Source organism: Dioscorea cayenensis, chromosome 13 (genome assembly GCF_009730915.1).
Source record: "Dioscorea cayenensis subsp. rotundata cultivar TDr96_F1 chromosome 13, TDr96_F1_v2_PseudoChromosome.rev07_lg8_w22 25.fasta, whole genome shotgun sequence".
In the NCBI taxonomy this organism is placed as follows: domain Eukaryota; kingdom Viridiplantae; phylum Streptophyta; class Magnoliopsida; order Dioscoreales; family Dioscoreaceae; genus Dioscorea; species Dioscorea cayenensis.
In genome coordinates this window covers 3,843,674-3,865,944 of record NC_052483.1, presented here as the reverse complement: position 1 = coordinate 3,865,944, position 22,271 = coordinate 3,843,674, and the positions used below count along the sequence as shown (strand labels likewise).

General features: G+C 42.2%; 1 non-coding gene and 1 pseudogene across 1 annotated transcript; one reads left to right on the top strand and one right to left on the bottom strand.

Annotated features, from left to right (window-relative positions):
• Nucleotides 1–678: 678 nt before the first annotated feature.
• The window catches only part of LOC120274605, a 44,599-nt pseudogene continuing 23,006 nt past the window's right edge, over nt 679–22,271 (bottom strand).
• LOC120275032 lies at nt 8,914–9,020 on the top strand. The gene has a single exon (XR_005541058.1). It is a non-coding gene; the product is annotated as a small nucleolar RNA R71 (small nucleolar RNA).

The following is a 22,271-nucleotide window of genomic DNA, read 5'->3' as shown; positions in this document are numbered from 1 at the left end:
TTTAATTGATTAAAATGGTGAATGTTGCTTCGTTTCTATGTTTATATGGTCTGGGCATGTGTAGGAAGAGTTTTTAAATGATTTGGCGATGAATTTTTGGATTTTGAGCAAGCAACCATGCGGTTTTCATGCCCCGTGGATCCACACGGGCATGTGAAAATTCCACACGGCCGTGTGGATTTCTATAGTACTACTTTGTGAGCTTCTTTGATTGATTAATCTTTAATTTTTTGCAGATATGACACCTCGATCGAAGAAGCAAGCTGAGAAACGCCATTATCGATTTGAGAGCCAGCCATCCATACACCCACACTTGAGGTTCTGTCCTCATTTGAGTTCGACAGATCCTATGCGAGATTCGACAGTGTTGACGCCATATAGTTCTGGAAATTTGGACATCACTATGTTATGAGCATCACTCAGTTTTTGAACCTGATGGGCCTATATAATGAGACATTTACGGCCACTGAGGAGTACTATTAACTTCTAACTGACTATCCCGGTACATTGACTCCTCTGCGAGTATATAGTACTTTATGCGGCCAGGGACAGTACAAGCCAGGGGTGTCCTAGGCAATGTGTCTTTCCTGACCTACATACCACTATCTTCATGCCATTTTTAGCAAATTGGTGAATGGCCGTGGTGATAATACTGGAGGCCTGGAGTATATGTTTTGATTACGCCTGCCCCAGAGATTGCCGAGGATGGAGGTGACGCAGCTGAGGGGTCATAACAGGTTCCCGAGCCTCAGTTCGAGCATATGGAGGCCGAGGCACCACCTGCAGCACAGGAGCCACCTCTAGCACACATGTTTTTGACTTCTTGTGCCTATGATCATTTTGAGAGGCTCGAGGGCATTGTGGGGATGCTTCAGACCGAGATTACCGAGGTTCGCGTGACACAGGCCATGCAACATGCAGAGGAGATGGCGTGCCTTGATATTCTATAGCAGTTATTTGACCGTGACGTGTCCTCAACCTACATCATGAGACCGAGGAACCCTCAGGCTCCTCCAGCATCACTATCACCAAATCCACCGACACCATTTAATTACACATCTACACCAGCAGCATTAGAGCAGCCAGAGCGTTACACTGACACATGATGTGTCTTTTATTTCTTTTATTTCTTTTATTTTACTTTTTCATTTCATTTTGGACTTGTATACTCATAAAGGATCTTCCTTATGAGTTTATCTTTTATTTTTGTCTCGAGTTGTATTTCATTGCTCTATTTTTTCCATACTTGAGTGTATTTTGTTTTTGTTGAGCTTCATTGAATCCCCCTTGTGTATCCGTGCAGATGGTCTTATCAGTATGGAAATTGAGAACTAGTCTGGGCACAGCCTATATTTTTTTACACTTGGCCGTGTGTGCTTTACAACTCATTGGAACTCCACTCCCAAGGAATTTAGCTTCATTAAACGCACCACTAGGAGTTCAGGGGAGTATTGGTTCAATTGCCCACTCCCACATATATTTTGATTGCTATATCTTTTATTTAGCTTCATTACACATGTTCTATACTTATGCTTTGATTGTGCATGCTCACATAGCCAATGGCTGTTGACCTTAGTTGCACTGATTGTATTCTTGAGTTTAGGAGAATTTTTAACATTGAATGTTCTTATGCTCCTGTTTTTACTTGAATTTCTAGGAATTTTTGCCCAATTCACACTTATTGCACTACTCGCTCATTAAACTCTTTTGGAAACTCAAGTAAGCATTTAAGGGACTAAGTAGTTTTATTTCTTATGTTTCATTTTGCTAAAAAAATGGAAAAAACAAGAAAAACTTTTATACTTGGTTGGTTACGCATTGGGGATTGTGGAAAGAGCTACCACCTATGAAGTATGAAGCTACTCTCATAAGTCAGATACTATTTATGCCTTAATGAAAGAAAGAGCTATCTCATAGGGTGAGTGAAAGCTACTACACCGGTAGAAAGAGCTACCATCTTGAAAGTGTGAAAGCCACCTTAGCGGCCGGTTTGGAAAGGGCTACATTAGAGAATGTGTGAAGCTACTACCACCACTTTACTTTGTTTTGTATATAAATAAGCCCCTTATGCTTAGAACTTTGAGGAGTATGCTTTGTGTTGATTTGAGTGAGTTCACACATTAACAAGATTTCGGTTTTGATGTCCTTTTTTTATTCGAGTTTTTAGCTAGAGCAATGATTTTTCATATTTAGTGTTGAAATTTTCCTTACTTGTAGAATGCTTCACTTACATTCTTTGGTGAACCTAAGTGATTGCTTCCCCGCAAGTTTACAGGATCGCCATGTAATACCTCGCGTGAAGACGTGAGGATCATATTCCACGGGGCTAAGGATCTCCTATTACTCCTTCTCGAGCTATTATCTTGCCTAAGATCTCAAGTGATGGATTTTTACTCTACTAAATGTAATCAAAGATAAAATGAGATTATGACCAAATTAGAGAGAACAAGCAATAAGAAAGCAAGAAAATCAATGAGATGCAAAGGCCTATGGATGAGGATCCCCTTGAGGGGTTATCATGCAACATGGATGATGATCTAAAGATGCAAGGGTAAAATGGACCATGAGATTCCAAGATTAGAACAACCCCAATTTCTCGGTGATTGAACCCTAATCCCATACGAACATAGATAGGAATTTCTTCCAAATCCACATTCCTATGATTGGATTGAGTATGAGGAAATCTCACTTAGGATTAAACCTACTCTTCTTCAGATTAAACCTACATGGAGGGCTACCAAACACCCGATTTCTCGGCGTGATGATAGAAGCATCCCTTTTTAATCCATTCATGACCTAATACATGCGAGCAAGTTACATCTACATGCATCATTCATAAAAGAGCTACGGATTTCTCCTTAGTGTAGCACTTAGCATGAAAACAATGGATTAAATCTCAAAATTACCCAAGCATGGAATTAACAAGTTATCATCCAACATACATGATAAAACCCCCCAAGGTTCACCAAAACCCGGTGGCCTTGGGGGTCAAGTGTGTCATCTTCCCACAACAAGCAATACAAACAAGCAAAACATGAAACAAAAGCATAAATGACACTCCCTAGATGAAATGGTGGAGGAGGAGGTGAAGAATGTGCTGAATGACGCTTTCCCCGCCAGAGGAGTGCCAAATGACGCTTCCTCTAGCAGCGGCTCTCCTTCCTTCAAATCGTGGTAAATCTCCTATTGAATGATGTTGCCTTCTTGCCTTGAGAGTCTTGGACCTTGGGCTTGAATGATCTTCTAGCTTCCTTGCCCTTCTTCTCCTTCCCAAGGTTGCCCAAAATCTCCCAAGTGATCTCCCCAAAATCGGCCAAGAAAAGGTCCAGCCAAAAAATCCTTGTTCTGCCCTAAAAAGTTGGTATTTATACCCCCCCCCCGAAGGCATATGAGTCGTATGGGGGTCGTATAGCACTCAAAAACCCTAGATTCATGATCCATATAGGGTGCATACGGCCCACATACTGGGTAGTATGGAAATCTGGGTAAACACTCCAAATCATTCTGCTGCTACAGTGCATACCACCCTCATACTGGGTAGTATGGGGGTAGTATGAAATTTCTGTTTTCTTCTCTTTTCGCCCAAATGATATCTTCTTGTTCTCCATGGCTTCCTTATGCTCTACAAATCAAATAATAGATGATTAAGCGCAAAACGGGCATTAAACCTCACAAAATACATGCAAAGTGAATACGATATATACATGAAAACATCTACATTTAGACACTTATCACTAAGGCTAAGCACTTTCAATATTTCCTTCTTCTATGCTTCAATGTTTTATTTTTGCTTGAGGACAACCAAAAGTTTAAGTGTGGGGGAGTTTGATAAGTGCTTTTGTACTAAGAATATGAAGTATTCTTTTCTTACGATGAGCATTACTTTTATCAGATTTTAGCGCTAATACATGTGCTTTTATGTTCTTTTGCGCATATAGAATGGTAAAGCCAAATAAAGAAGATAGAAGCCAAAGTGGATCATGAACACATATTATTGATGAAATCTTGGAATAGACAAACGAGAAGACACAAGTTAGGCTCAAAGATACATGAATTGTGCTAACCTCAATGTGTTGAAACAATTACAATGGTTTAGAGGGGCACAAATGTTGTCACATTTGTGTATCCTAACTTGTGCAATGATAGCAAGATCTACACTAATAAGACCTTTTATTAAAGAAGCGACGCGATCTAAGGCATAAATGTGTGCCTGTTTGTATTGCCTCGATGAAAAGTGTAGATTGGGAGTGTTTTTCGTAGAGTACTATTCATAAGCAACTCAAAATCCAACAAATCCACACGGGCCTGTGGAAATTCGACACGCCCATGTGGATTCCCAAATCCAGCCTATATAAAGCTGCAAACAGCCCAGATTTCAGCATCTTTCTTTCCATCTTTTCCCCACCTTTTGAGAGGCTTGCTGCTAGGGTTTAGAGAGGCTTTGTCAAGACTTTTGGAGTGGTTCTACGGCTTCGACACCGTGTTTCTCTTGGAAGATAGTTATTGGGGAAGCTTTCGTCGGCACCGATCCGGCGAGGTGTGCCCTAGGCTTGACAAGGGGACCTTTGGAGAGGATGAGGCTACTCCGCATGACCATCAACGCAAATACCGAGGGGAATTTTCTATGGATTACATGTTTTTACTTTTGATTTCATTATTGATTGTATCTTACTCCATGGAGAGCTAAACCCCCTAGTGGGTACTTGTATTTGTGAATCCAAGGATCTATTTGTTTCATTAACCTTTTATTATGTTTTCCTTAATTGATGTCTTTAATTGAGTTCTCATGAGATAGCTCTTTCTCTCATTAGGGCATCAACACATCCTCTAAGGTAGCCCTTTCCAAAGTGGCCGCTAAGGTGGCTTTCACCGAGACCCATCCCCAGAATAAGTCTAGTAATGTACGGACCAACAAATAATACTCCTACTCTCCTGTTCTGGGCATGGTATCGCATGTAATCCGCCATAACGTGCCCCGGATGAATAGGCATGGACCTATCCATGGAATACAGATAAAGCAGACTCTATTGGCTCAGAGTACTAGTGTTATCACCTCGGACATCCATAGATCTGCTAATGACAGTGAATAAATATCTGTAGCATAGACGAGACAAACATGTGGCCTTGGATACTGCTGGTTCATGCTGCCCATGTCCGCACAAGACCTGTTAAGCCTACTGTGGGCTAAAGGTGCCAAAGTAATCTATTGGTAGATGTCCATACTCCTCGGTTTCTATATATGCCTCATTGTATAAGCCCATGCAAAATGAAAATTTAGAAATACTCATAGCAAATTGACGATCGAACACTCTAAACTGTATGTCATCCACAAACTTAAAAGACGCCAGCACCTCCAAAGTCAGCGCTTGAAAAACTGGCTCTCGTATAGACAATAACCTCTGTCAGCCTCCTACGGCCATCAGCGCCTCCAACTCCCTAATTAACTCATTACCCCACTGGACCCCACTTAGCACACTCAGGTTTGCAAACCAGGATTGGCCAAACCTAAGCCTCGATAGCCACTCAAAACGAGCTTGATGTTCAGGATTTGGAAATACAATGTATGCTAACTCGAGTGAAGGCTCCCTAGGGCGCTTGCCTTCTTGCCTCCTCGAGTGTGGTGCCATTCTTGTGATAAATGAGGAAGAAACGATCAAATATACTCTGAAACAATATACTACAGAATTTGACATGAGCCTGTGGAAATTACCCATGCCCATGTGGATCTGCGGGGTGTGAAAACCGCACGGTTGTGCACCAATTCTCCAAAACTTCAACTTAAAACCACCCCTAAGACTTCTTAAACATGCATAAGATATTATATCATGAAAATTGGCACAACTCAAGATCCTCAATCAAACAAAAACCCAGGATTTCCAAAGAAAAAGGATAAGAAGGGTTATCGATGAAATAGATGATAGTACTCTGAAAATCAGCACGAAATGTGAAGAAAAATCCTCCAAAACAACGGTGAAAGGCCAGGAAGTTGATCAGGAGTGGTTTTCGGGTGATTGGAGATAAAGAAGAAGAGAATAACCAAAGATTTTTAAAGAAAAACTCGTGACTCTTGGAATTCTACGCATCCACACGGGCATGTGGAAATTACACACCCTCGTGTACCTCCACTGGAAAGCTTCACAAGGCCAGGTACACATCCCTGTGTGTTCTCAAGAAAACACTCACTGCCTCTAAACGCAAATACACGGCCGTGTGAAAAATACCCACGCCCGTGCGCCCGACCAACAGGGGCAGCTCTGGACATCCGAGAAAAATTGCTAAGTGTTTCGCACGCCTGTGTGGAAATTCCACACGGGCGTGGGCATTCACAAGCCCAACCCACAGGGGCAAGCACACGCCCCTATGACTTCTCGGGATGAAGAGAGCTCCTCTGTAGAGAATCGCACGGGTGTGCGGAAATTACCCACGCTCGTGCGATTTTAACAAGGTCGCCCAAAGGGGCGAGTCCACGCCCCTGTGTGCTTTTGGGAAAGTCTGCCAATCTCTGCATGACTTCACATGCCCGTGCGGAAATTACCCACGGGCGTGAGAGGATTACATGATCATTCATAGGGGCGAGTCCACGCCCCTGTGCCTTCTCTGGATGAGCTCGTAATTCAAAACCATGGGCGTGTGTTAATTCCACACGCCCGTGTGATTTCTCTAGAAGCCTTAGAAAATTTTCCAGGCTCTGTAGAAAATTTCAAAACATGTTTACACACTCAGAGCTTGCCCCAATATGCAATTTATACCAGTGAAAAACATGAGAAATAGCTCAAATAACCAAAACTTTTCCAAAATCACATGAAAACACACTATGAACTTGTAAACCCATGATAAAATCACAACAGAAATATAAAACATCAATACACCAACACTCAATAATTTATTCAAGCAACACTAAACTACCAAATTAAGAAAATAGTAAACACTTGGGTTGCCTCCCAAGAAGCGCTTGTTTAATGTCACTTAGCTTGACGTACCTTGTCTTGCCTCACGGGGCTCATAGATGAAAGTTTCCCTCTTACCCATGGCGTATAAACATGATGAGCAAAATCTCTTGAGGGTAGAGGGTGAACTGTCAGGCTTTGGACTACCTAGCAATGATTCACCCAGTTTGTTCGGTTTAAGCATGTCTCCAACAGCCTCGGAGCATTTCCGATGGCATCTCCTAGCCCTCTTCAATTTCTGGAGCACCTTCTTCAAGATCCCCGGGGTAGATGGTACTTCTTCCGTCGAACCAAGCATCATTGTCTCTTCATTGTCCTCCTCTTGGTCGAACAAGCCTTCGTTTGGATCCGGATTTAACATTTCCTGTATGTATTCATCAACAATCTCATCAGTAGCGTCTAGAAAAAACAAAGTATCATCGAAATCAAGAGAATGCAGCATGGCTTCAGCAAGGCGGTATGTGAGCTTGTTATCTCCAACTCTCAAAATTAGCTCTCCGCCGTTGATGTCAATCAATGCCTTGGAAGTCTGCAAAAATGGCCCCCAAGTATCAAGGGTACATCCACATCCTCATCGATGTCTAGTACTACAAAGTCAACTGGAAAAATGTACTTGTCCACCTTGACAAGCACGTCCTTGATGATGCCTCTCGGATGTCTCACTGTTCGGTCCGCTTGTTGCAAAGTCATCCGAGTAGGTCTAGGCTCGCCAAAGCCTAGCTTTTGAAAGAAATTGTATGGCATGACGTTGATGCTAGCCCTTGAGTCCGCCAATGCCATTTCTTCACCTAGATTGCCAATATTACACGGAATGATGGAGCTTCCCGGGACTTTCTTCTTGTTCGGCGTGTTCTTTTGTAAGACCAGCGAGCAAGACGCATTTAAGATCATTGAAGCACTCTCCTCCACATTCCTCTTGTTGGTCAACAAGTCTTTCAAGAATTTTGCATACTTCGGCATTTGGGCCAATGCCTCAACAAAAGGAATATTGATGTGGAGTTTCTTGAACAAACTCAGGAACATCTTGTACTGTTCATCCCCTTGGTTATTCTTCAATCTAGAGGGATAAGTGATCCTTGGCTTAAAAGGTGGGGTTGCCACCTCCTTCTCTTTGCATGTTCCCTCTTCAATTTTTATAACCTCGGGTGCGTGTTCATCTGGCTTCTCACTCGGAAGCTTACCATCGACCTCACGACCACTTCTCAAAGTGATCGCCTTCACATGCTCTCTAGGGTTGGTCTCGGTATTGCTCGGCAAACTTCCATGTGGCCTTTCCGATAAGGACTTCGAAATCTGCCCCACTTGATTTTCAAGACTATGTAAGGAGGCGGTATGGTTGCCAAGTGTAGCCTCAGCTGATTCAAACCTTGTATTTGATGATTGCATAAACCTATTCAAGGCCTTCTCCAAGTCGGTCATTTGGGTCTCCAAACCTGAAACTCTGTTTTACACATTTGGGCCTTGTTGTTGGAAACTCGGTGGCCCCATGGCCTTTTGTGGGCCTTGGTTGCTCTATGAGAAATTTGGATGATTCTTCCAACCCGGATTGTAGCTGTTGTTGTATGGGTTCCCTTGTGTCCTCATGACATTACCTACAAAATCGACGTTCTCAACTGAAGATGCATCACCAATAGATATCGGGCAATCGGAGCAAGCATGTCCTCTACCACACCCGGTGCAAGTAATCACGGCCGCTACTCTATTCGAAGTTAAAAGATCTAACTTATTACTCAATGATTCCACTTGAGCCGCCATTGAAGTCACTACATCTATCTCATGGAGACCGGCCACCTTTTTCAACTCCCTGGCATTCCACTGGTAGCTGTTTAACCCCATTTCTTCAATTAATTGACGAGCCTTACCGGGGGTCTTGCTACCTAATGTACCTCTTGCTGCCACATCCAAGAGTTGCCTTGTACTCAGATTCAGACAGTTGTAAAAGGTCTGAACAATCATTTACTCTGGGAATCTGTGTTGCAGGCACTTTCTTAGGAGCTCCTTGAACATTTCCCACATCTCAAATAAAGACTCCAATTCCAATTATACAAAGGACAAGATCTCATTCCTAAGCTTTGCAAATTTTCTAGGAGAGAAATAACGGCTAAGAAAAGCTTCTACCATCTCCTCCCATGTGGTAATTGATGCTCTAGGTAAGGAGTGTAGCCACTGCTTTGGTCTCCCTCTCAAGGAAAATAGGAAGGCTCTCAACTTGATGGCATCATCCGTTACCATATTTATCTTTAACATATCACACACCTCGAGAAAGTTCTCTATATGACTATTTGGATCCTCATCGGCCAAACCATTAAACTGTGCAGATTGCTACAACATGTGAATGAATGCCGGCTTCAGCTCAAAGTTCTGAGCTGTAATTGGGGGACGCATAATGCTCGATTGTGTCTCCAATACTGAAGGTCTGGCATAATCGGATAATGTCCGCTGCTGCTCATTCTGTTCTAACATGTTTTCAGATTCTTCTACTTCCAAATTAGCTAGATTAGACTGTTCTTTCATAGGTTCTTTCCCTTTTCTTCTCAGTATATGTTCAAGTTCTGGATCTCCTTCAATTAGTATGGAGGGGTTCCATAGGGTCATAACCTGGAGCTGCACCCAAAATGAAAGAAAAAGAAATCAGAACGATGATAGAATAAGAAAATATGAAATAGAATGAATACATGAATAGCTAAGAAAACAAAGTGCAAAGTATCTCTAAACGCCTACTCCCCGGCAACGGTGCCAAGAACATGACACGTCCGTATATGCGTGTAAACCGCAAGTGCACGGGTGTCAAAGAAATAATCCCAGATGAGTGGGTATCGTATCCAGAGAGAGTAGGGAATGAAGACACTTAAGTTGTTTCTTAACTAATGTGGAAGATGAATAGTGATATGTGTGACAAGATTCAATTTTCAAAAGTAAAAACAACAAGAAAGAGACCAGAAGTAAAGGAGAAGGTAAGACAATCGATAAAGATAAGGTACCCAGATATTGTTCCACCTAGGACAATCATTTCAAGTGCAATAAACCTCTATTATGCTTCTTAATTAATGCAATAGTGAGTCATGGAAATCCTTAATTGCATAGTCACAAATCTAAGGTCAACCATGCCTAACTCTATACATGTCACGGAGGATAAATCGAACAATCTAAACAACTCACACTCGTATAGAATTGCAATGAGCTCAAGGGATTCCAAATGATAAACCCTATTCCTATCTATAGACCTAACCCTTTGGTCCAGGTGAAAGATCCATAGCCAAAATTAAGCCCTAGATGCTAAAAGCACTTCAACGCTTCACTCCATTGCACTCGTGACAAGATCCCCTTGCGTATATCCCGCAAGTGCATGGGTTTGTCGAAATAATAATCCTAGATGAGCGGGTATCGAATCCATAAGGAATAGGGAATAAAAACACTTAATCCTCTTCTTAGCTATGTGAAAGATCAGTAGTGATAAGTGTGACAATGATTCAATTCTCAAAAGTAAACACAACAAGTAAGAGAGTACGAGTAAAGAGGGAGGTAAGGCAATCGATAAAGATGGGATACTCAGATAATGCTCCGCCTAGGACAATCATTTCAAGTGCAAGAACCCTCTATTATGCTTCCGAATCAATGCAATGGTGAGTCATGAAAATCCTTAAATACATAGTCCAAAATCTAATGTCAACTATGCCTAACTCTATACATGTCCCGGAGGAGAGATTTAATAACCTCTCAACCTCGCACTCGAATAGAGTTGCAATGAGCTCTAGGGATTCCAAGTGATAAATCTCTTCCTAATTATAGACCTAACCCTTTGGTCCAGGTGGAAGGTCCCTAACCACAATTAAGCCCTAGATACTAAGATTACCTCAACGATTCACTCCGTTGCACGCGGAACTAAGCCCCAGCGGAGGGTCATCTCTTAGACCATTCACTCTATTATGGCCGCAAAGAACTCGAGGAACCGAGGTAGAATCTATCACGTCGGAGAGGAAAGGGCACGCTCCTGTACCTCTCGACTCACCTTCTCAACCCTCTCCAACCTAGTTTTGTCTAACGCTCGTGGTGTGTCACTCACTCACAAGGTTACCAACAAGAACTCTCAACCCTAGTGTCACTCTAGGGAAAATGTTCATTAAATCAAGCATTTAAGGCTGGAACTCACAATAAACATCAATTAATTGAAAGCATAATAAAGAGATTCAATGAAACAAATACATCCTAGGGTTCACAAATACCAAAGTACCCACTAGGGGTTTAGCTCTCCATGGAGCTAAGTACAATCAAAGAAATAGAATGTAAAAACAATGAATCCATAGAGAAACCCCTTTGATAGTCATGTCGATGGTCTTGTGGAAAGTCCTCTACTCGTCGTCCAAAGATTCCCTTGTCCGGTATAGGATACGCCTCGACGGAAGCTCCCCTACCAACCTTCTTCCTAAGGAATGACGATGTCAGAGCCGTAGAACCTCTCCAAAACCCTAGCCAATACCTCTCAAAACGCTAGCCGAAACCCTCTCTCAAGTTGGGGAAAAGATGGAAAAAAGAATGCTGAAATCGGGGCTGAATCGGCTTTAAATAGGGATGGAATCGGGCGACCACACGGGCCTGTGGATTTTTCACACGCTTGTGTGGGATTTCCACACGCCCGTGTGGATTCTCTGAATTCCTGTATTCTCTGCTGGCTATGAACAGTGCTTTTGTTACAGTGTTACGCTACAGTACCTGTCCTAAAATACTTCCCGAGTCCATACTTTCATTGAGGTGACGCAAACGGGCACACGTTCACGTTGTGGATCGCTTTGCTTCTTTAATGACAGACAAGTTGGTGGAAATCTTGTTCTATGTACATAAGTCAGAATGCTTGAGGGTGACTATCCTTGTGCCCCTCCAAATGGTTGTGCTAACTCAAATATGAGGAGGTTGGCACAGACTCTAGCATCTCGCACCCAACCTATGTCTTCACGTTTGAACCTTAGCAAGATTTCCTCCAAAATCGGTGCATTATGATCCACATTGGCTTCTTTCGTTCATACTCGGCCTCACAAATCTACCTACACGAAAGTAACATAAAAACACACATGTTAGTGTAAAAACCCGAGAAAAGTAATGCTCAACATAAGGAAATAATGCTTCGCATTCATATCAGACAAGCACATGTTAAACTCCCCCACACTTAAGCTTTTGCTTATCCTCAAGCAAAAATTAAACATTCTGGGCATAGATGAAAGAAATATTGGAAGTGCTTGGCCTTATGTTCACCAAAGTGTATAGAGAGAGCATTCTACAAATAAGGGAAATTTCAACATTAAATAGAAAAAATCAAAGATATAGCTAAAAACTTGAATCAAAAAGGACAACAAACCCAAAATCGTGTACGTGTGTGAACTTACTCAAAACAACCCAAGGTATACTCCTCAAAGTTCTAAGTACAAGGGGCTTATTTATCTACAAAAGTGACAACAATTTCAAAGATGGTAGTAGCTTCACACATCCTCTAAGGTAGCCCTTTCGAAAGCGGCCGCTAAGGTGGCTTTCACACTTTCGAGGTGGTAGCTCTTTCTACTGGAGTGGTAGCTTTCACTCATCCTATGAGATAGCTCTTTTCTCTCATTAGGGCATAGCTAGTATCCGACTTATGAGAGTAGCTTTATACTTCATAGGTGGTAGCTCTTTCCACCCAACAAGCACAAATAAACAATAAAACTATTTTGTTCTTTCTTTTTATTTTCCATTTTTTTTTTGAATTTAACACAAGAAACAACTATAACTAGTCCCTTTAACATCGAACATGAGTTTCCAATAGAGTTTAAAGAGTGAGTAGTGCACTGAGTGTAAATCGGTTAAAAATTCCTAGAAATTCAAGCAAGAACAAGAGCATGAAAACATTCAATGTTAAAATTTCTCCTAAACTCAAGAATACAATCATTGTAACTAAGGTGAACCACCATTGGCTATGTGAGTATGTATATCAATCAAGAATAATAAAAAGGATGTGTGCACTGTGAAACTCCCCCCCCCCTCAACACACTTAAGTTGTACATTGTCCTGTACATATTCAAGCTCACTCAAAATATATATTAATGAAGAATATATGTGGGAGAAGCAATCAAAACAATACTCCCCTGGCTCCTAGTCGCGTTTGATGGAGCTAAGTCCTTGGGAGTAATGTTCCGACGGGTTGTGAAGCTCGCACGGCCAAGTGCCAAAGCACTTTGGCCGTGCCCATCACAAAGTCTCAATTCCCAAGATGACAAGACCATCTGCACGCATACACGAGGGGGTTCAGTGAAACACAAGAAAAACAAAATAACTCGAGTATATAAAAGATAAAGCAATGAATACAACTCGAGATGCAAAATGAAAATAAACTCAGAAGGAGAACCCTTTCTGATTGAACAAGTCTAAAATAAAATGTAAAATAAAGAAAATGCAGAAAAATAAAATCAAATGTCGGTGTCACGCTCTGTCGGCTCCTCTGCTGCTGCTGGTGGTGGAGAAGCACATGGTGGATCCTGTGGCGCTAGAATAGGTGATGGGGATGTTGGAGGTGCCGAGGGAGCCTGAGGAGTCCTCGGATGCAAGACAAATGATGAGGTGACATCTCGCTCTAAGATCTGTTGTAATACGTTGAAACGTGCCATGAACTCTGTGTAATGTGGCAAGGTTCCCTTGCGTATATCCCGCAAGTGCATGGGTTTGTCGAAGCAATAATCCCGGATGAGTGGGTATCGAATCCACAGGGAGTAGGAAATGAAAAACACTTAATCTGCTTCTTAACTATGTGAAAGATCTATAGTGATAAGTGTGACAATGATTCAATTCTCCAAACTAAAAGCAACAAGTAAGAGAGCACGAGTAAAGGAGGAGGTAAGGCAATCGATATAGATGGGGTACTCGGATAATGCTCTGCATAGGATAATTGTTTCAAGTGCAAGAACCATCTATTATGCTTCCTAATCGATGCAATGGTGAGTCGTGGAAATCCTTAATTAAATAGTCCCAAATCTAAGGTCAACTATGCCTAACTGTATACATGTCCCAGAGGAGAGATTAGATAACCTCTCAACCTCGCACTCGAATAGAGTTGGAAAGAGCTCTAGGGATTCCAAGTGATAAATCTCTTCCTAATTATAGACCTAACCCTTTGGTCCAGGTGGAAGGTCCCTAATTACGATTAAGCCCTAGATACTAAGATCACCTCACCGCTTCACTCCATTGAATGTGCAACTAAGCCCCAGCAGAGGATCATCCCTTAAACCATTCACTCTATTATGAATGCAAAGAAGTCGAGGAACGGAGGTAGAATCTATCACGTCGGAGGGGAAAGGGGACACTACTGTACCTCTCGACTCACCCTCTCAACCATCTCCAACCTACTTTGTCTAACGCTCATGGTGTGTCACTCACTCACAAGGTTACCAATAAGAACTCTCAACCCTAATGTCACTCTAGACGAAATGTTCATACAATCAAGCATTCAAGGTTGGAACTCACAGTAAACATCAATTAATTAAAAGCATAATAAAGAGATTCAATGAAACAAATACATCCTAGGGTTCACAAATACCCAAATACCCACTAGGGGTTTAGCTCTCCATGGAGCTAAGTACAATCAAAGAAATAGAATGTAAAAGGAATGAATCCATAGAAAACCCCCTCGATGGTCGTGTCGATGGTCTTGTGGGAAGTCCTCTACTCGTCGTCCAAGGATTCCCTCATCCGATATAGGATACACCTCGACGGAAGATCCCCTACCAACCTTCTTCCTCAAGAATGACGATGTCGGAGCCGTAGGACCTCTCCATAACCTTAGCCAGTACCTCTTAAAATCCTAGCCGAAACCCTCTCCCAGGTTGGGGAAAAGATGGGAAAAAGAATGTTGAGATCAGGGCTGATACGGCTTTAAATAGAGCTGGAATCGGGTGACCACATGGTCCTGTGGATTTTTCATACGCCAATGTGGAATTTCCACATGGGCGTGGATAATTTCCACTCGCCCGTGTGGGTTCTCTGAATTCCCGTTTTCTCGGCCGATTGTGAACAGTGTTGTTATAGTACTCTGCTACAGTATCCGGCCTGAATAGCTTCCAGAATCCATGCTTTCATCGGGGTAACGCAAACGGGCACACAGTCATGTCGTGGATCACTTGCTTCTTTAATGATAGACAAGTTGGTGGAGGTCTTGTTCTATGTGCATAAGTCGGAATGCTCGAGTGTGACTACCCTTGTGCCCCTCCAAATGGATGTGCCAACTCGAATACAAGGAGGTTGGCATACACACTAGCATCTCACACCCGACCTATGTTTTCGCGTTTGAACTTTGGCAAGATTTCCCCCAAAATCGGTGCATTATGATCCACATTGGCTTCTTTCCTTCATAATCGGCCTCACAACCCTACCTGCACGAAAAAAACATAAAAACATACATATTAGTGTAAAAACCCGAGAAGAGTAATGCTTAACATAAGGAAAGAATGCTTCGCATTAATATCACACAAGCACTTATCAAACTCCCCCACACTTAAGCTTTTGCTTGTCCTCAAGCAAAAATTAAACATTCGGTGCATAGATGAAGGAAATTTTGGAAGTGCTTGGCCTTAGGTTCACCAAAGTGTACAGAGAGAGCATTCTACAATTAAGGGAAATTTCAACAATAAATACAAAAAAATCAAAGCTCTAGCTAAAAACTTGAATAAAAAAGGACAATAACCCCGAAATCGTGTATGTGTGTGAACTCACTCAAAACAACACAAGGTGTACTCCTCAAAGTTCTAAGTACAAGGGACTTATTTATCTACAAAAGTGACAACAATTTCAAAGATGGTAGTAGCTTCACACCCTCTAAGGTAGCCCTTTCCAAAGCGGCTGCTAAGGTTGCTTTCACACTTTCGAGGTGATAGCCCTTTCTACCGGAGTGGTAGCTTTCACTCATCCTATGAGATAGCTCTTTTTCTCATTAGGGCATAGGTAGTATCCAACTTATGAGAGTAGCTTCATACTTCATTGGTGGTAGCTCTTTCCACCCAACAATCACAAATAAACAATAAAACTATTTTGTTCCTTCTTTTCATTTTTTTTGTTTTTGGAATTTAACACAAGAAACAACTATAACTAGTCCCTTTAACATCAAACTTGAGTTTCCAAAAGAGTCTAATAAGTGAGTAGTGTAACAGTTATAAACCGGGTAAAAATTCCTAGAGATTCAAACAAAACTAGAGCATGAAAATATTCAATGTTAAAAGTTCTCCTAAACTCAAGAATACAATCAGTGCAACTAGGCTGAACCGCCATTGGCTATGTGAGCATGTATCATTCAAGAACAATAGAACAGATGTGTGCACTATGAAACTACCTCCCATACTTAAGTTGTACAATGTCCCCAATGTACACATGCAAGCTCACTTAGAATGTATATCAATGAAGAATATATGTGGGAGAAGCAATCAAAACAATACTCCCCTGAATCCTAGTATCGCGTTTGATGGAGCTAAGTCCTTGGGAGTAATGTTCCGACAGGTTGCGAAGCTCACACAGGCAAGTACTGAAGCACCTTGGCCGTGCCCATGACAAAGTCTCAATTCCCAAGTTGTACATTGTCCCCAATGTACACATGCAAGCTCACTTAGAACATTCTGAATGGTGTCTAAACTGTCGAAGCTTGCGTAAAATCTATCAAACTCGAATGATGATAGCACCTCCAGTGCAAATTTTTGGATGGTTGGTTCTCTAATCGTCAATAACTGCCTCGAACCACCTGCTGAAACGAGATCCTCGACCTCATCAGCGAGCTCATCTCCTTGCTGTAGATCTCTCAGTATACTCGTGTCCAGGAATCGAGTGTATCCAAATCAGAGTCTTGACAGGCGCTCATAGCGAACCTGATGCTCTGGAATAGCGAAACTCATGCCCTCAGGCTCAGGGGATGACTCACGCGCCTTCTTATCAGCTTGCTTCTTAGACCGAGGTGCCATAATCTACAAATTTGAAACGAAATCGATCAAACAAGTTGATAAACTAACACTACAGAAATCCACATGAACGTGTGGAATTTCCAGACGCCTGTGTGGATCTACGTGGCGTGAAAGCCGCACTGCCGCGCCTTAAAACTCCAAAAATACACCGTGAAATTACCTCCTCTTCATTCTAAAACACAAATAATCTTTCTAATTGGATAAACGAAGCATTTTTCTCTAAATTCATCGATGCAAACCATGAATTTGCGAAGAAAATCATAAATAGGGCTTGCCGACGATATGGGAAGAGAAAATCAAGAACCGGCCAAAAAACCTCGCAAAACTCCCACCAAATTGGCGCTATGAAGTCGGGAAATGATGTGAGAGTGTTTTCAGAAGACTGGAAGACGTGAAGAAGGAGAGAAACTATTTTTCTTTAAAAAGAAGGCATGCCCCTTGGCGTTCTGTGCATCCACACGGGCATGCGGAAATTACCCACACCCGTGTGCCTCATTACGAGAGAGCCACAGGGGCGTACACACGCCCCTGTGCACTCTGGGGAAAACACCTCATTGTCTCTGAACACTCTCGCACGGGTGTGCGAAAAATACCCACCCCCGTGCGCCCGACCCAAAAGGGCAGCCGCACGCCCCTATGGCTCTTCTGGACATCCGAGAAAAATCACTAAGTGTTCCATACGCCCGTGTAGAAATTCCACACGGGCGTGGACATTCACATGCCCAACTCATAAGAGCACTTGAAAAGATCCCCTTGCGTATATCCCATAAGTCCACGGGTTTGTCGAAGTAATAATCCTGGATGAGCGGGTATCGAATCCATAGGGAATAGGGAATAAAAACACTTAATCTACTTCTTAGCTATATAAAAGATCAGTAGTGATAAGTGTGATAATTATTCAATTCTGAAAAGTAAAAGCAACAAGTAAGAGAGCATGAGTAAAGGAGGAGGTAAGGCAATCGATAAAGATGGGGTACTCAGATAATGCTCCGCCTAGGACAATCATTTCAAGTGCAAGAACCCTCTATTATGCTTCCTAATCAATACAATAGTGAATTATGGAAATCCTTAAATACATAGTCCCAAATCTAAGGTCAACAATGGCTAACTCTATACATGTCCCGGAGGAGAGATTAAATAATCTCTCAACCTCGCACTCGAATAGAGTTGCAATGAGCTCTAGGGATTCCAAGTGATAAATCTCTTCCTAATTATAGACCTAACCCTTTGGTCCAGTTGGAAGGTCCCTAACCACGATTAAGCCCTAGATACTAAGATCACCTCAATGCTTCACTCTGTTGCACGCACAACTAAGCCCCAGCGGACGGTCATCCCTTAGACCATTCGCTCTATTATGGCCGCAAAGAACTTGAGAAATGGAGGTAGAATCCATCATGTCGTAGGGGAAAGGGGACGCTCTTGTACCTCTCGACTCACCCTACCAACCCTCTCCAACCTAGCTTTGTCTAACGCTCGTGCTATGTCACTCACTCACAAGGTTACCAACAAGAACTCTCAACCCTAGTGTCACTTTAGGGGAAATTTTCATACAATCAAGCATTGAAGGTTGGAACTGACAATAAACATCAATTAATTGAAAGCATAATAAAGAGATTCAATGAAACAAATACATCCTGGGGTTCACAAATACCCAAGTACCGACTAGGGGTTTAGTTCTCCATAGAGCTTAGTACAATCAAAGAAATAGAATCTAAAACAATGAATCAATAGAGAAACGCCATCGATGGTCATGTCGATGGTCTTGTGAAAGTCCTCTACTCATCGTCCAAGGATTTCCTCGTCCGATATAGGATACGTCTCGACGGAAGCTCCCCTACCAACCTTCTTTCTAAGGAATGACGATGTCGGAGGTGTAGAACCTCTACAAAACCCTAGCCAATACCACTCAAAACCCTAGTCGAAACCCTCTCTCAAGTTGGGTAAAAGATGGACAAAAGAATACTGAAATTGGGGTTGAAACAGCTTTAGATAGGGTTGGAATCGGGCGACCACACGGGCCTGTGTATTTTTCACACGCCCATGTGGAATTTGAACATGGCCGTGTATAATTTCCACACGCCCGTGTGGATTCTCTGAATTCACGTTTTCTCGGCCGACTGTGAATAGTGTTACTACAGTACTTTTGCTACATTGTTCTGCTGTAGTACCTATCCTAAAATACTTCCCGAGTCCATACTTTCATTGAGGTGATGCAAACGGGCACACGTTCACGTCGTGGATCGCTTTGTTTCTTTAATGGTGGACAAGTTGGTGGAGATCTTGTTCTATATGCATAAGTCGGAATGCTTGAGTGTGACTGCCCTTGTGCCCCTCCAAATGGTTGTGCTAACTCAAATACGAGGAGGTTGGCACACACTCTTGCATCTCGCACCCGACCTATGTCTTCGCGTTTGAACCTTAGCAAGATTTCATCCAAAATCGGTGCATTATGATCCACATTGGCTTCTTTCCTTCATACTCGGCCTCACAACCCTACCTGCACAAAAGTAACATAAAACACACATATTAGTGTAAAAACATGAGATGAGTAATGCTCAACATAAGGAAAGAATGCTTCGCATTAATATCACACAAGCACTTATCAAACTCCCCCACACTTAAGCTTTTGCTTGTCCTCAAGCAAAAATTAAACATTCTGTGCATAGATGAAGGAAATATTGGAAGTGCTTGGCCTTAGGTTCACCAAAGTGTACAGAGAGAGCATTCTACAAGTAAGGGAAATTTCAACATTAAATACAAAAAACCAAAGCTCTAGCTAAAAACTTGAATAAAAAAGGACAACAAACCCGAAATCGTGTACGTGTGTGAACTCACTCAAAACAACCCAAGGTATAGTCCTCAAAGTTCTAAGTACAAGGGACTTATTTATCTACAAAAGTGACAACAATTTCAAAGATGGTAGTAGCTTCACAGATCCTCTAAGGTAGCCCTTTCCAAAGCGGCCGCTTAAGTGGATTTCACACTTTCGAGGTGGTAGTTCTTTTTACCGGAGTGGTAGCTTTCACTCATCCTATGAGATATCTCTTTCTCTCATTAGGGCATAGCTAGTATCCGACTTATGAGAGTAGCTTCATACTTCATAGGTGGTAGCTCTTTCCACCCAACAAGCACAAATAAACAATAAAACTTTTTTTTCCAGAATTTAACACAAGAAACAACTATAACTAGTCCCTTTAACATCAAACATGAGTTCCCAATAGAGTTTAAAGAGTGAGTAGTGCACTGAGTGTAAATCGGGTAAAAATTCCTAGAAATTCAAGGAAGAACTAGAGCATGAAAACATTTAATGTTAAAATTTCTCCTAAACTCAAGAATACAATCATTGTAACTAAGGTGAACCGCCATTGACTATGTGAGCATTTATATCATTCAAGAACAATAAAAAAGATGTGTGCACTATGAAACTCCCCCACACCTAAGTTGTACATTGTCCCCAATGTACATATTCAAACTCACTCAAAAAATATATATTAATGAAGAATATATGTGGGAGAAACAATCAAAACAATACTCCCCTGACTCCTAGTGTCGCGTTTGATGGAGCTAAGTCCTTGGGAGTAATGTTCCGACGGGTTGTGAAGCTCACACGGGCAAGTGCCGAAGCACCTTGGTTGTGCCCATGACAAAGTCTCAATTTCCCAAGAGGACAAGACCATTTGCACGCATACACGAGGGGGTTCAGTCAAGCTCAATAAAGACAAAATCAACCCGAGTATATAAAAGATAAAGCAAGGAATACAACTCCAGAGACAAAATGAAAATAAACTCAAAAAGAGAATCCTTTCTGAGTGAACAAGTCTAAAATGAAATGCATAAAAGTAAAAGAAATAAAAGAAATAAAAGTAAGGTGTCGGCGTTATCCTCTGGCTCAACTGTTGCTGCTGCTGGTGGTACTAAATTGAACGGTGCTGGTGGAAGTGGTGATGGAGATGCCGGAGGAGATGGTGGGGGAACCAGTGGCCTACCCATCAGTAGCTGTTGTATCATGTCAGTGTATTGCGCTGCCTGGATAACTCAGAGTTTTGCTATCTGGGTCCGAATCTCACCCACATCGCTCTCAAGCCTCTCAATACAGTCATAAGCTCGAGGACCCTGTGCTGCGAGGGATCTGGGAATCTATTAGGAACCCTCTACAGTATCTCCTCCGCTCCTGGCGGTCTCTAGGGTAGCTGTAACAATAATATAGACCATTGGCCCACATCTCCGTACCAACCCCATCATCCTGATCATCTCAAACGCAAGAGGGGTACCTCTGAATATCCGCTAATATGCACCCCAAGTGAATCAACACATTGCGGGCCATGGATTATAAAAAGAGCAAATCCTGCCTGGTCAGAGCAGCTGTGTTACCAGCTCGACCTAATACAGACCTGCTGATAACCGCGTACAAATCCTTGTAGCTCAACCGGGATAGGCTAGTGGCCTTCGAAATCCCCGGTTCATACTCCCCATGTCCACACAGAATCCTATACACATGATGTGGAGTCATTGATACTAGAAAATCGGCAGGTAAACGTCCATACTCCACTATACCAGTATATGCAACATCGTACAGGCCCATCCGAATCGAAAACTTAGTGACTCTCATGGAAAATGGATGGTCGAATGCCCGAAACTGTATAGCCTCCATAGTGTCAAATCTCCCATGCATCAGATAAAACTCAAAAGACGCTAAAACCTTAAGCGTCAATGTGCGGTAAGCTGGCTCACTGATCATCAGTAGCCCCCTCTAGCTTCCTACTGCTAGCATCTCATTAATCTCATCAGCTAGCTCGTCACCCCACTGAACATCTCATAGCACTTGCAAATCCACAAAATGAGTCTGACCAAAACCAAGTGCTGAAAGTTTCCCAAATCGAGTCTGATGCTCGGGATTTGAGAAATCCATGTGTATTGGCTCGGGTGGGGTGACTCTAAGATGCTTAACTTCATTCTTCCTCACTCGCGGTACCATACCTATAATACAAAAAAAAGGAGAATGATGAAAGAGGCTCAAGAATGGTGTACTGCTGAATTCCACATGGGCCTGTGGAAATTGCCCACGCCCGTGTGGATCTCCAGGGTGTGAAAAGAAACCGCACGGGTGCACAATAATTCTCAAAAATTTAACATTAAAAATGCTTCTAGACGCTTTCTAAACATGCACCATGCATTGTTAAATGAATTCATGCTCATGAAGACATTCAATCTACGAAAAACAAGAGTTGGCGAAGAAAAAAGGTTACCGATGAAATAAATGCGAAAACTCTAAAAATTGGCACGATATGCGAAGAAAAATCCTCCAAAACAACAGTGATCGGTCGAGAAGATGATCAGAAGTAGTTTTCAGGTGACTGGAGATGAG